The 12,251-nt window shown below is 47.5% G+C and overlaps 1 protein-coding gene across 5 annotated transcripts in view; it reads left to right on the top strand.

The window, feature by feature from the left end:
- The window catches only part of eva1ba (eva-1 homolog Ba (C. elegans)), a 98,896-nt gene that overhangs the window by 27,521 nt on the left and 59,124 nt on the right, over positions 1 to 12,251 (top strand). The window contains exon 1 of one of the 5 annotated variants that reach the window (XM_085962392.1): positions 53 to 351. The exons of 3 other annotated variants lie outside the window; for them this stretch is intronic. The gene's annotated coding sequence lies outside the window, so the exon portion shown is untranslated. Of the gene's footprint in view, positions 1 to 52; positions 356 to 12,251 lie in introns of those variants that run through there. One more of the 5 variants, XM_085962391.1, reaches the window with a different exon arrangement.

Here is a 12,251-nt window from a genome sequence, read left to right as displayed (position 1 = left end):
GGGTTTCCCCCCCCCTTCTCCTTCGAGGCTATGCTGAGTCAGCATTCCCTCCCTCCCCAGTCTCTGCAATTAGCTAATGAGCGTCTGGGAACATCTGGAAGGAAGTGGGTCGACCTTCTCTTTGCAAACCGCTTGCTGGGACAGAGACAGAGACAGAGAGAGGGGGATAGTTTCCCGCTGGCACTCTGTGAGCACAGGGGCACTTTAGATTCACTGAAAGCCTGTTCGAGAGTCACAGACTGCGGGTCTGCTCCGGGTGAGCAGAGGGTGGGTCCGTGAATTGACATGGAACTGGAAGCCCCCCTCACCCCTTTGTAGTTTCTGAGCTGCAGACGGCTGAGGATTTTTAAGGTCGGTAAGTTGAGAGATATTTTAAATTTTCCTGTTGAATTTTTTTTTAAAGAAAAATGTGACCAAGTTATTACCGCGAGTCTTTGAGACACGGGGAAACAAACTACTGTCGGAAATTTCAGTGCAACAAAGGCAAAATGAGTTGAAGGAATAAACGGTGTCTAATGATTTGAAGTCAGCGATGTGTTGCTGGCTCTGGGCTGAGGTGACTGCTCGGCCATGGACAGTAACGGCTCCTTCATGTGTTGCACTGCGAGTTAACCCTTCACTGAGCTCCAAGGGCAGTGCCTGAGCTGCCTCTACCTGTCGGCTGAGGGCCGTCACCTGAACCTGAATAGACTGGCAGAGTGAGGTGCAACTGACTCTGGATTTAAAGGGACAGGGTCTGAGAAACCGACACTGGATTTAAAGGGACAGGGTCTGAGAAACCGTCACTGGTTTTAAAGGGACAGTGTCTGAGAAACCGACACTGGATTTAAAGGGACAGGGCCTGAGAAACCGACACTGGATTTAAAGGGACGGGGTCTGAGAAACCGACACTGGTTTTAAAGGGACCGGGGCTCTGAGAAACCGACACTGGTTTTAAAGGGACAGTGTCTGAGAAACCGTCACTGGTTTTAAAGGGACAGTGTCTGAGAAACCGACACTGGATTTAAAGGGACAGTGTCTGAGAAACCGACACTGGATTTAAAGAGCCAAGGTCTGAGAAAACGAGACTGGATTTAAAAAAAAATAATTTATGGGATGTGGGCGTCGATGGCAAGGCCAGCATTTATTGCCCATCCCTAGTTGCCCTCGAGAAGGTAGATGGTGAGCCGCCTTTTTGAACCGTTGCAATCCGTGTGGTGAAGGTACTCCCACAGTGCTTAGTTCGTTCGGGAGTTCCAGGATTTTGACCCAGTGACGATTAAGGATCGGTGATATACAAGTCAGGATGGTGTGTGACTTGGAGGGGAACGTGGAGGTGGTGGTGTTCCCATGCGCCTGCTGCCCTTGTCCTTCTAGGTGGAAGAGGTCACGGGTTTGGGAGGTGCTGCCGAAGAAACCTTGGTGAGTTGCTGCAGTGCATCTTGTAGATGATACACACTGCAGCCACGGTGCGCCGGTGGTGGAGGGAGTGAATGTTTAAGGTGGTGGATGGGGTGCCAATCAAGCAGGCTATTTTGTCCTGGATGGTGTCGAGCTTCTTGAGTGTTGTTGGAGCTGCACTCATCCAGGCAAGTGGAGAGTATTCCATCACACACCTTACTTGTGCCTTATAGATGGTAGAAAGGCTTTGGGGAGTCGGGAGGTGAGACACTTGCCGCAGAATACCCAGCCTCTGACCTGCTCTTTTTGCCACAGTATTTATGTGGCTGGTCCAGTTAAGTCTTTGGTCAATGGTGACCCCCAGGATGTTGCTGGTGGGGGATTTGGCGATGGTAATGCCATTGAATGTCAAGGGGCGGTAGTTAGACTCGTGCTTGTTAGAGATAATCATTACCTGGCACTTGTGTGGCGCGAATGTTACCTGCCACTTATCAGCCCAAGCCTGAGCGTTGTCCAGGTCTTGTTGCATGTGGGCATGGACTGCTTCATTATCTGAGGAATTGTGAATGGCACTGAACACTGTGCAGTCATCAGCGAACAGCCCCATTTTTGACCTTATGTTGGAGGGAAGGCCATTGATGAAGCAGCTGAAGATGGTTGGGCCTAGGACACTGCCCTGAGGAACCAGGGTCTGAGAAACCGACACTGGATTTAAAGTGGGGGTGTTCTGAGAAACTGGATTGAAAAGGAAAGGGGTCTGAGAACCTGATACTGGATTTGAATGGACAGGGGTCTGCGAGTGTGCATATGGGATGTACAGAGAGACATAGTTCATTATTTAACTGATGCTTCTCCAGGCCTCTTCACTACCTAAACAGAGTAGGCATGCTTGTACAATCTGACTGATGGGAGAGAGAGAGAGAGAGTCCTTGTTATTGACTGGCACTGTTGCAGAATTTGGGGAAGTGCAAAAGGAAACGGGGAATATCGGCACTAAGAATATTCCATGAATTTGATGCAAAAATTAGCTTTACTGAGAGTCATGTACGGTAAAGTTATTTCCTTAAATGTTGCAAAAATGTGTTAGCAAAAACTTCCCATTTTCCAGTAACTATGTCACTTTGATCAGGACAGCTTGACATTAAGTAGCACGGTGGAGAAAAGCAGCAGAGAGGCTCCAGAGTCCCAGATTGGCAGAATCAGCTGATTGCCAGTTCTACAGAAAACCACAGTCCTGGGGCAAACACTGGGGATATAGTAAACCCCATCACCACACTGCAGAGAGAGAGACAAACCTAGAGATTGGAACTGCCGGAGCAAGTTCATCCCCCCCCCCCCCCCGAATATAGACAGGCCTCCTAATAGACGAGCTCCAATGCAGCTTGTTTGCGTGAAACGCTAATTACTCTTACTTACCGGCCTTTTAATCCTGCTTTTTGGGAGAGTGATCTCAGTTTGCTGCCCTCCCCCTCCCCTCCTTCCCCCCCCCCCAGGTGCGTCAGCCTCCCCTCCCCTTTCCCCCTTCCCCCCCCCCCCCCAGGTGCGTCAGCCTCCCCTCCCCTCCCCCTTTTGCACTGGTGTTGGACCCTTGCACAATGCGGAGCAAAAGCTGCCCTCATTTACTGCACTGAAACTGGCCGCCCGAACCAAAAGGTACATTCACAATAACAACAGAAAATGCTGGAAAAACTCAGCAGGTCAGGCAACATCCGTGGAGAGAAATTTGAGTTGACGTTTCGGGTTTGACCCTTCTTCAAAACTGGAGAGAAAAGGAACTAGATCGAAGGCAGGGCTGCGATCGGACAAAAGAATAAAAGAACCAAAAGAAGTAAAAGAGATTAGAAGCTAGACGAGATGGTAATAGGCTGGGATTAGGTGTAAAGTGTACTGGCAGGGCAAAAGATAGCGGTACATTCACAGCTCTACATATGCATGGGTCTATGATGCCATTGTTCCCCAAATACGGCAGCGTTTACGCTGTGGAGCATCAGCGACGGTGGAAGGATTGCGCATTGGTCATTAGCTGTAGTGTAAAAACACCTCTCGTTGGTGCATTTATATGAAAAGTAATAATTACTGTAGCAGAGTCAACATTTTCAGATGAATTTCTGGTAGTTCTGTTACTTAATGCGCTCACTCCATTCATTTCCACAGTGTTCTAAATATTTAAATTCTTACCTCCATAATTCATCTGCACAGGGAACCAGGACACCAGCTGAGAACAGGTTCCCAGAACTCAGCTCTGAACAATTGTCACTGCTCCAAAGATTCCCAAACAATGACCTTAAGATGTTTGACAGGGCAACTCATTTTGAGATAGTAGATCATTAATTCATCTCACACATCCTTGCATTTTCACTGCTGCCAAGAAATGCAGTTTGACTCGCTGCCTTGGATCTTCTTGAGGTTTGAGTGACCCGGAGGGGCTGCTAGACTTCATTAGAGAGCCCCAAAATAGAAACATGGTTTAGGTGTCACCCTTGGCTCAGTGGGTAGCGCTCTCGCCTCTGAGTCAGAAGGTTGTGGGTTCAGGTCCCACTCCAGAGACTTTGGCACATAATCCAAGCTGACACTTCGGCGCAGTATTGTCCGAAGTGCTGTGTTTCAGATGAGATGTTAAAGCGAGGTCCTCTCGGGTGGCCGTAAAAGATCCCATGGCGCTAGTGGAATAAGAGTAGGGGTAGTTCTCAACCAACAGAATACCTGGTCATTATTTCATTGCTCTTTCTGGGACCTTGATGTTGCGTTTCTTACATTACAACAGGGACTGAAGTTCATGGAGGAGAAATTCGGTATCACCCCATTTGGGGCGCAATTACCTGCCTGGCGCTAATTATCGCCTCCGACTGCAAACTTGGCTTCTATCGCCCCTGGAGGTGATTGGAGCACTAAACTCCTCTCTTAAGGCACAAAGGCCGAGGAGCGAAGCGCTCCCTCAGAGCGCTGGCGAAGCTCAGGTGATGTCAGTCAGCAATGGAACACAGACACACTGGCGCCGGCCAGTTCTTAAAGGGTAGGGTCGATCTTGCTCTCCAGCCACACCCTGCTCATTGCAGCCTTGAATCACGGCCTGGAGAGACCTGTACATCAATTCTGCTGGAAAGAACAATGGAGAGGCCCAGGGAAAGAGCTCAGAGTGCAGCCCCCATAGTCTCTTCTAAATCGATGCAAGGAAGGTCAAATCAAAATGAACCTGCAAAGTGCTGCTCAGTACCCAAAACTCCTTCACACAGCGCTGAATCTCTCCAGAAGTGTGTCTCAGAATGCTTGGCACAAAAATGTCGCAGACAAAAAAAAGGCAGGAAGCAGCCGCCTTTAAATCGCGCTCCCCCAGTCCCTTCCCGACTGCAAAACGTTCCCCTCAACCTGTTGCTAGCGACAGGCGGAAAGGCAGGGGGCACCACTCAATGTCCGGTCCGGGACGCTGCACGCTCGACTGACGTCACGATCTGCCGACGCAGGAGATCGCGGCAGTAGTGTTTAGCGCCGCCGCAAAATGTCTGGTCAATTTCGCGAGCAGCGCAAACATCGCCGCGCCCGGGCACTAGTTGCTTTGCGCCTCATTAGCGCTCTCTTAGGGCACTAACAGGAAACGCAAACCAACTGAATTTTTCCCCCTATATGTGCTTCATTAGCTGTAAACACTTTGGGACCTTCAGAGGTTGCAAAGGATGCTATATAAATGCATGGCCTTTCTTTCTAAACCAGCAACCTTCTGCCAATGATGCCCAGTTACTGTTTAGGTATGAGCCACAGATATGCAGCCTGATTGCTGTCTGAAAGCATTGGGTCGCCACTTGATGCAGTTCCCCTCAATCCTGATATTACTGGTGGCTTCAACTTCAGGAATTGTAGAACCAAATCCAACGCCCGCCCATTTTTGTGACCCATGGTATGGGGACTATTTAATACAGTAAATTCTTCTAAATGTTCCATAGCAGTCTCCATGGTAACCGTCAGCACACAGCTAACATGCTAGCTCTGAATGACAAAGAAATAATGAATAATTACTTTGCCTCAGTATTTACCAGGGAGACTAACGAGGTGGACACATGACATATTAGAAGAAGTGATCACAAAGGATATCAAGACTTTTTATGATAGAAAGGAGGGAGATAATAAACTAGACAAACTTAGGGCAGATAAACCCCAGGTTCGGATGGATTGAATCCGTGCATACTCGGCAAGAGATAGCAGACGCATTATTACACATCTATAAAAATTCAATAGAAAATGGACTAGTGCCAGAGAACTGGCAGACAGCTAAAGTTATTCCTATATTTAAAAAGGGAGATGGACAAATCCATGGGAACTATAGACCAGTTACGTTAATGTCAGTGGTAGGAAAAATAATGGAAACTTTATTCAAAAACCGAAAATGTAATTGAGTAGTCAGCACAGATTTCAAAAGGGAAGGTCATGCTTGACAAATCTTATTTAATTCTTTGACAAAATAACAGAAAGAGTAGACAAATTTAATGCAGTGGATGTAATATACATGGACTTTCAAAAGGCCTTCGATAAGGTACCACATAGTAGACACCTGACTAAGGTGGAGTCAAGGGACATGTAGCAGAACGGATTGCAAACTGGCTACAAAACAGAAAACAGGGAGTGCAGTTTAAAGTTAGTTATTCAGACTGGTGGGAAGTGGTGTTCCACAGGGATCGGTGCTGGGACCACTTTTGTTCATCAATGACATAAATGATTTGGACTCGGGAATCATTAAGTATAATAGGAAAATTTGCAGCGACACCAAATTGGGGGATATAGTTAATAATGAGAGACTGGCAAAATACAAGAAGATATTAATAAACTTGCAGAATGGGTGTGTAAAGGGCAAATTAACTTCAATATAAATAAGTGTGAGGTGATGCATTTTGGTAGGAGGAATAAGGAGGCCACATACCCCTTTAAACGTAAGAGTCTAAATGGGGTAGAGGCGCAAAGGTATCTAGGGGTACAGATTCACAGATCATTAAAAGTAGCAACGTAGGTTAATAAGGCCATGAAAATGCAAACAAAGCATTGGGATTCATTTCTAGAGGACTGGAATTCAAATGCAAAGAAGTTTTGTCAAACTTAATTTAGATCATTTTAGAGTATTGTGCACAGCTCTGGTCTCCATATTATAAAAAGGATATAGAAGCATTGGAGAAGGTGCAGCAAAGATTTACAAGGATAATAACAGAACTGAGTGGGTACAACTATCAGGAAAGACTGAACAGGCTGGGCCGCCTTTCTCTAGAAAAGAGAAGACTGAGGGATGACCTGATAGAGGTCTTTAAGATTATGAAAGGGCTTGACAGGGTAGACGTAGAGAAGATGTTTCCACTTGTGGGGAGACCAGAACTAGGGGCCATAAATATAAGATAGTCACTAATAAATCCAATAATTCAGGAGAAACTTCTTTACTCAAATAATGGTGAGAATGTGGAACACACTACTGTGTCACACCAAGTAGATAAGGTGGTTAAGAAGGCATACGGAATGCTTGCCTTTATTAGCCGTGGCATAGAATACAAGAGCAGGGGGGTTATGCTTCAACTGTATAAAACACTACAGGAAACTTTGTGATATCTGGCACCGACGGGACCGAGCTGTTGCCGTCCCATCAAAACTGCCGGACAAACCAGCGCTAATGTTGAAACATACCGTATCTGGCAACAAACCCTGTTGCTTAGCAACAGCTTCTAAACAGTCGGCCGTACCTTGCAAGCATCTCTGTAGCTTAGCAACAGCTTCAGCGAGACCTTGCAGAGCCAGCGAGACCTTGCAGAGCCTGACTGGTGAAAAAAAAGCAATGAGAAGAAAAAAAACCTAACGAAACGGCTCCTGATTTTTGCCGGTGGGTCGAGCATTCCGGACAGTTAACCTCCGGATAAACCAAAGTTTCCTGTAGTTAGGCCTCAGCTAGAGTACCGCGCGCAGTTCTGGTCACCACATTACAGGAAAGATGTGATTGCACTAGAGAGGGTACAGAGGAGATTTACAAGGATGTTGCCGTGAGTAGAGAATCTTAGCTATGAGGAAAGTGATATGAGGCCAGAATGAAACCTTAAGCCGTTTTATTTGGCAGGCAGCAAGTGAACATAGAGAACGATGGTTAATGATTGGACTCCAGTTAATCAATAAATAGCAGAATAATACAAAATAGTGAATGTGCTAGGCATCAGTAGGTCACTTTGCTTAACTTAAACAAAATAACTTCAAACTAACTTCCTGAATCCGAGCCTTCTGAGACTGGGTGAGCAGTCCATTTGAAAACTTAACTTTCAGTGTGTGTTTCTGCCCCTATTTTTATCTCCATGTTCACAACCAGAGGAGAGGGCCTATGCCACACAATTCCTGCTGAGTGCCCAGGACCAGAGACTTCCCAACATAATGGGTGTGAGGTGTTTATCAATTATTGCGACAGGCTAATGAACAGATAGGTTTTCTATCTTGGGGCAACAACCCCAATGGTTTGATCATTAGCATTTTAACTACCTTTTTTTTTCTTAGGTGTTTTTTTTTAAAAAGCACCATGTGAACACACATTGCTTTAAAGACCCCAATTCTTTTTAAATGTAACTCCTTTCCCAATCCTTTCTGTGGAAAAATGCTCCCAATATCCTGAAACATGACGGTGGCTTTTAAAGGAATATTCCGAGCTGTGTGGTAAGGGCTTCTTCCCAAAACTAGGAGCAAGATATTAGGGAATGCTGCAAAAGTTACCATTTTACATTTTGCCATGTGGCTTGTGGCCATTGTTACGAGGCAACCTGCCCTAAATTATTGTGCTGAAATTGCCAATGGTTAGTGTGCCTACAGTTGCTGATGGTGAATAACCTAGTGGCCCATTCCTGCAATTGTTCAGTCACATTATGGGCCTAGGCACTAATGGTATCGTCCAAAAGTACAGCTTGCAGCTACATAGGAGCATAGGAAGAGGAGGAGGCCATTCAGCCCCTTGAACCTGTTCCACAATTCAGTTAGATCATGGCTGATCTGTACCTCAACTCCATTTATCCACCTTTGATCATATCCCTTGCTACTCTTAACTTAGAAAAATCTGCTGATCTGCAAACCAAGTTTACGCAACCTGTCCTCATAACTTAACTCTTTAAGCCCGGTTATCATTCTGGTGAATCTATGCTTCATCCCCTCCAAGGCTAATATATCCTTCCTCGGGTGTGGTGCCCAGAACTGAATGCAGTGTGCCCGATGAGGTCTGAGTTCATCAGAATTCTCACTCTGTCAACTAATGAGTGTTTTTTTCTAATTTCGTAACCAAGGTCTGCTCGATGTGTAACAACATTTCTAAATTTGCAGATGACACCAAACTTAGGGGGTGTGGCAAACAGTGAGGATGATACCAATCAACTGCAACAGGACATAGAAAGGCTAGCAGAATGGGCAGACAAGTGACCGATGGAATTTAATACAGAGAAGGAACAGGGAGAGCCAATATACACTTAATGGCACAGTTTTAAAGAGTGTGCAGGGACAGAGGGACCTGGGAGTTAATGTGCATAGGTCCCTGAAAGTGACAGGATATATTGAGAGTGGTTAGCAAAGCATATGGGATCTTGGGCTTCATAAATAGAGGTATTGAGTACAAAAGTAGAGAAGTTATGCTGAACCTTTATAAAGTGCTGGTTAGGCCACAACTGGAGTATTGCATCCAGTTCTGGTCACCACACTTTAGGAAGGATGTGAAGGCCCTTGAGAGGGTGCAGAGGAGATTTACCAGAATGGTTCCAGGGATGGGGGATCTTAGCTACAAGGACAGGCTGGAGAAGCTGGATTTGTTTTCATTAGAGCAAAGGAGGTTGAGGGGTGATTTGATAGAGGTGTACAAGATTATGAGGGGTTTGGATAGGCTAGACGGGGAAAGGCTGTTCCCACTAGTTGATGGTACAAGGACTAGGGGACACAGGTTTAAGGTATTGGGCAAGAGATACAGGGGGGATGTGAGGAAAAACCTTTTTACGCAGCGAGTGGTGAGGACCTGGAACTCGCTGCCGACGGAAGTGGTGGAAGCAGAGACACTCAGTGTTTTCAAAGGGAGCCTGGATAGGCACTTGAGGGAAATAAACTTGCAGGGCTACGGAGATAGAGCGGGGGAATGGGACTGACTGGATTGCTCTACAGAGAGCCGGCACGGACTCGATGAGCCGAATGGCCTCCTTCTGTGCCGTTCTGACTCTGACAATTTTATAAGGAACACAGTTGTGATTTTATCGTGAATTGCAGACAGAACAATCCCCCGCACCTCCAAATAGTATCCTTTTAAATTATTTTATCTGCATTCTGGGCAAAGTGATCTGTGCAACATGTTGAGGGACAGTACTGCAACTTAACCGAGAAACCATAGCACAGTGAGGGCATTCCCCAGGGAGATGCATACATTTTGCATACTAATGTATTGATGTTTGAACAGATAACCGGGCTCCACGGGGTGATTTGTGCAGCTGGAGCCTGTTGGGACTGGGAGAAATAATGTTTCTTGTGCAGTGATGCCAGTTTAATCTTTCTAAAGTCAGCAAACTGAAAACCTTCCGCTACATCTTATTGATTATTTTTTGTTTCATTAATCGCACTTGACATCCTTCAACCGGATCACAAAGCGTCACTAATTTTTTATACTCACTGCCAACATCAAGCAATCCCAATCAGGTACAGCACACACCAGTTGCAGAATATAGTTCCCTCTCTGGTACTCCAACAATAGGGCGAAGGCACAACTTCAGACCAATGTCCATCACTGCACCAGTCTGGCGGTTCCAATTCCTGTACTAGCAAGTCCGTACACTTCTCTGGGTAAAAGTGCTTCCACATTGAATGAGACCCAGTGATGGTGCAGCCTGCTTCGAGACGAATGCAAAATCACTGTCGGCTGTGGCTCAGTGAGTAGCACTCTTTCCCCTGAGTCAGTAGGTTGTGGGTTCAAGTCCCACTCCAGAGATTTGAGCACAAAATCTAGGCTGACTCTCCAGTGCAGTACTCGGAGTGCTGCACTGTCGGAGATGCTGGCCTAGAAATTGGGTTCTGGTCTTGCCAGGGCTGTAGCGCCAGAAAGTTTGCGCCAGCGGTAATGCGGCAGCGCCTGACGAAAATTCGGGTGCGCTGGGCCCAGACGGCGGCGGGCGCTAAAACCCTCCTTTAGCGCCTCAAAACGGGCGTGAACTTGGGTTTCCCGGCGCTAATCCCCCGCTGCGGCACCCGATGCGGTGCGGCAGGCGGGGGAACTGCAGGCCTCCTCCTCCTGTTAAGGAGGAGCTGCCTGCAGCCGACAACTGTCCGGCGGATTGCCCCGACATCTGAGCCCGGCACCTCGGGGAAGTGCCGGGCTCGCATCAGACACTGATCAGGGCCGCGGGGGGGGAATGCAGGAGTCCGGGAAGGGAGGTGCGGGCAGGCGGCCGCCGGGAACGCGGCCGGCCGCCGCTCCACCTTTATGCGCCGGCGCACACTGGGGGAAGACTCTGTTGCCAGAGTCTTAGTTGCGCCTGCCACGGGCGAGGCGGGCGCAACTGAATTTCGGCTTGGGGCCGGGTTACCACGGCAACCGGGACGCTGCGCACACCGATGACGTCATCGGTGCCGGCGCAGCGCTACCGGTCTACCGCCGCGGAAGGGCCCCAGGCAATTTAGGAACCGGCGCCAATTGCAGCGCTAGGCCCTCTAGCGCCGCAAAATCGGCGCTAAGGGCACTGAATTTCTAGGCCCCTGTCTTTCGGATGAGATGTTAAACCGAGGCCCCACCTGCCCTCTCGGGTGGATGTAAAAGATCCCATGGCACTATCCCCGGTGTCCTGGTCAATATTTATCCCTCAACCAACAGATGATCTGGTCATTTATCTGCAGTATTTCGCACTAAAGTAAAGGCCACGTAATGGTTGGAAAGCAGCCACACTGGTGCAGTAGGGATTGGAGCTGAGGTATATTGTTGGGACTGTCTAGAGGGGGCTTTACTCTGCATCTAACCTGTGCTGTACGTGACACTGGGGGTCCTTGATGCTGACATACAATGAAAAGTGCTCCATTTCCCCCGCACAAGATCAACTAGAGCGGAGATGAGGAGAATTTTTTCACGGTGAGTTGTGATCTGGAATGCACTGCCTGAAAGGGCGGTGGAAGCAGATTCAATGGTAACTTTCAAAAGGGAATTGGATAATCACCTGGATAGGAAACATTTTCAGGGCTATAGGGAAAGAGCGGGGGAGTAGAACAAATTGGATAGCTCTTTCCAGGAGCTGCGACAGGCACGATGGGCCGAATGGCCTCCTTCTGTGCTGTATGATTGAATGAGTTTCTGAGCATGCAATGCTGCTTAAATTTGAATTTTAAAATGTTTTGTCCTGCTGATGGTGGGCAGTGGAGGCAAAAACCTTGAAATCATTTAAGAAACAGTTGGCTGTTGGGATTGGGGAAGAGTCTCGATGAATAAGCTAAGAGGAGCTTCCTTGTCCGTATCTATGTTGTGGTCATTGTGTCTTCCCTGCTGACCTCACCATTGGGGACTAGCTGCAGCTGCACGGCAGTCTCCACTCCAGACTGATGGGGATTGATGAAGACTGTAGGAGGCGTTGGATTGCCATCATTCTGCCTCTATCAATAAACGAGCAGATGGAATCAAAGTACTTGTTTTTTTTTTACGGTTTGTGGTATCTGCATGAACTTGTTCCTTCTTCCGTGAAATGAGGTGCAGCTGAAGTGCTGGAAAGCCCCTGAACTGAGAGCTCGGTGGGTAAATGAGCTGTGAGGATCAGGAATGTCTCGGCGTTAATCCACCGTCTATGTTGAGTTATCTGATCTCCAGCAGGAAGAATGCTGTCATTAGCCTCAGTGCCCCTGGTTAGGCCCTGGGAGAGTCGGACAGGGTT

The sequence above is a fragment of the Somniosus microcephalus genome, chromosome 20 (genome assembly GCF_052327205.1).
Source record: "Somniosus microcephalus isolate GS21.2 chromosome 20, FLI_Smic_1.0, whole genome shotgun sequence".
NCBI lineage: Eukaryota > Metazoa > Chordata > Chondrichthyes > Squaliformes > Somniosidae > Somniosus > Somniosus microcephalus.
The sequence above is the reverse complement of the archived record's forward strand: the minus strand, read 5'-3'. Positions and strand labels throughout refer to the sequence as shown.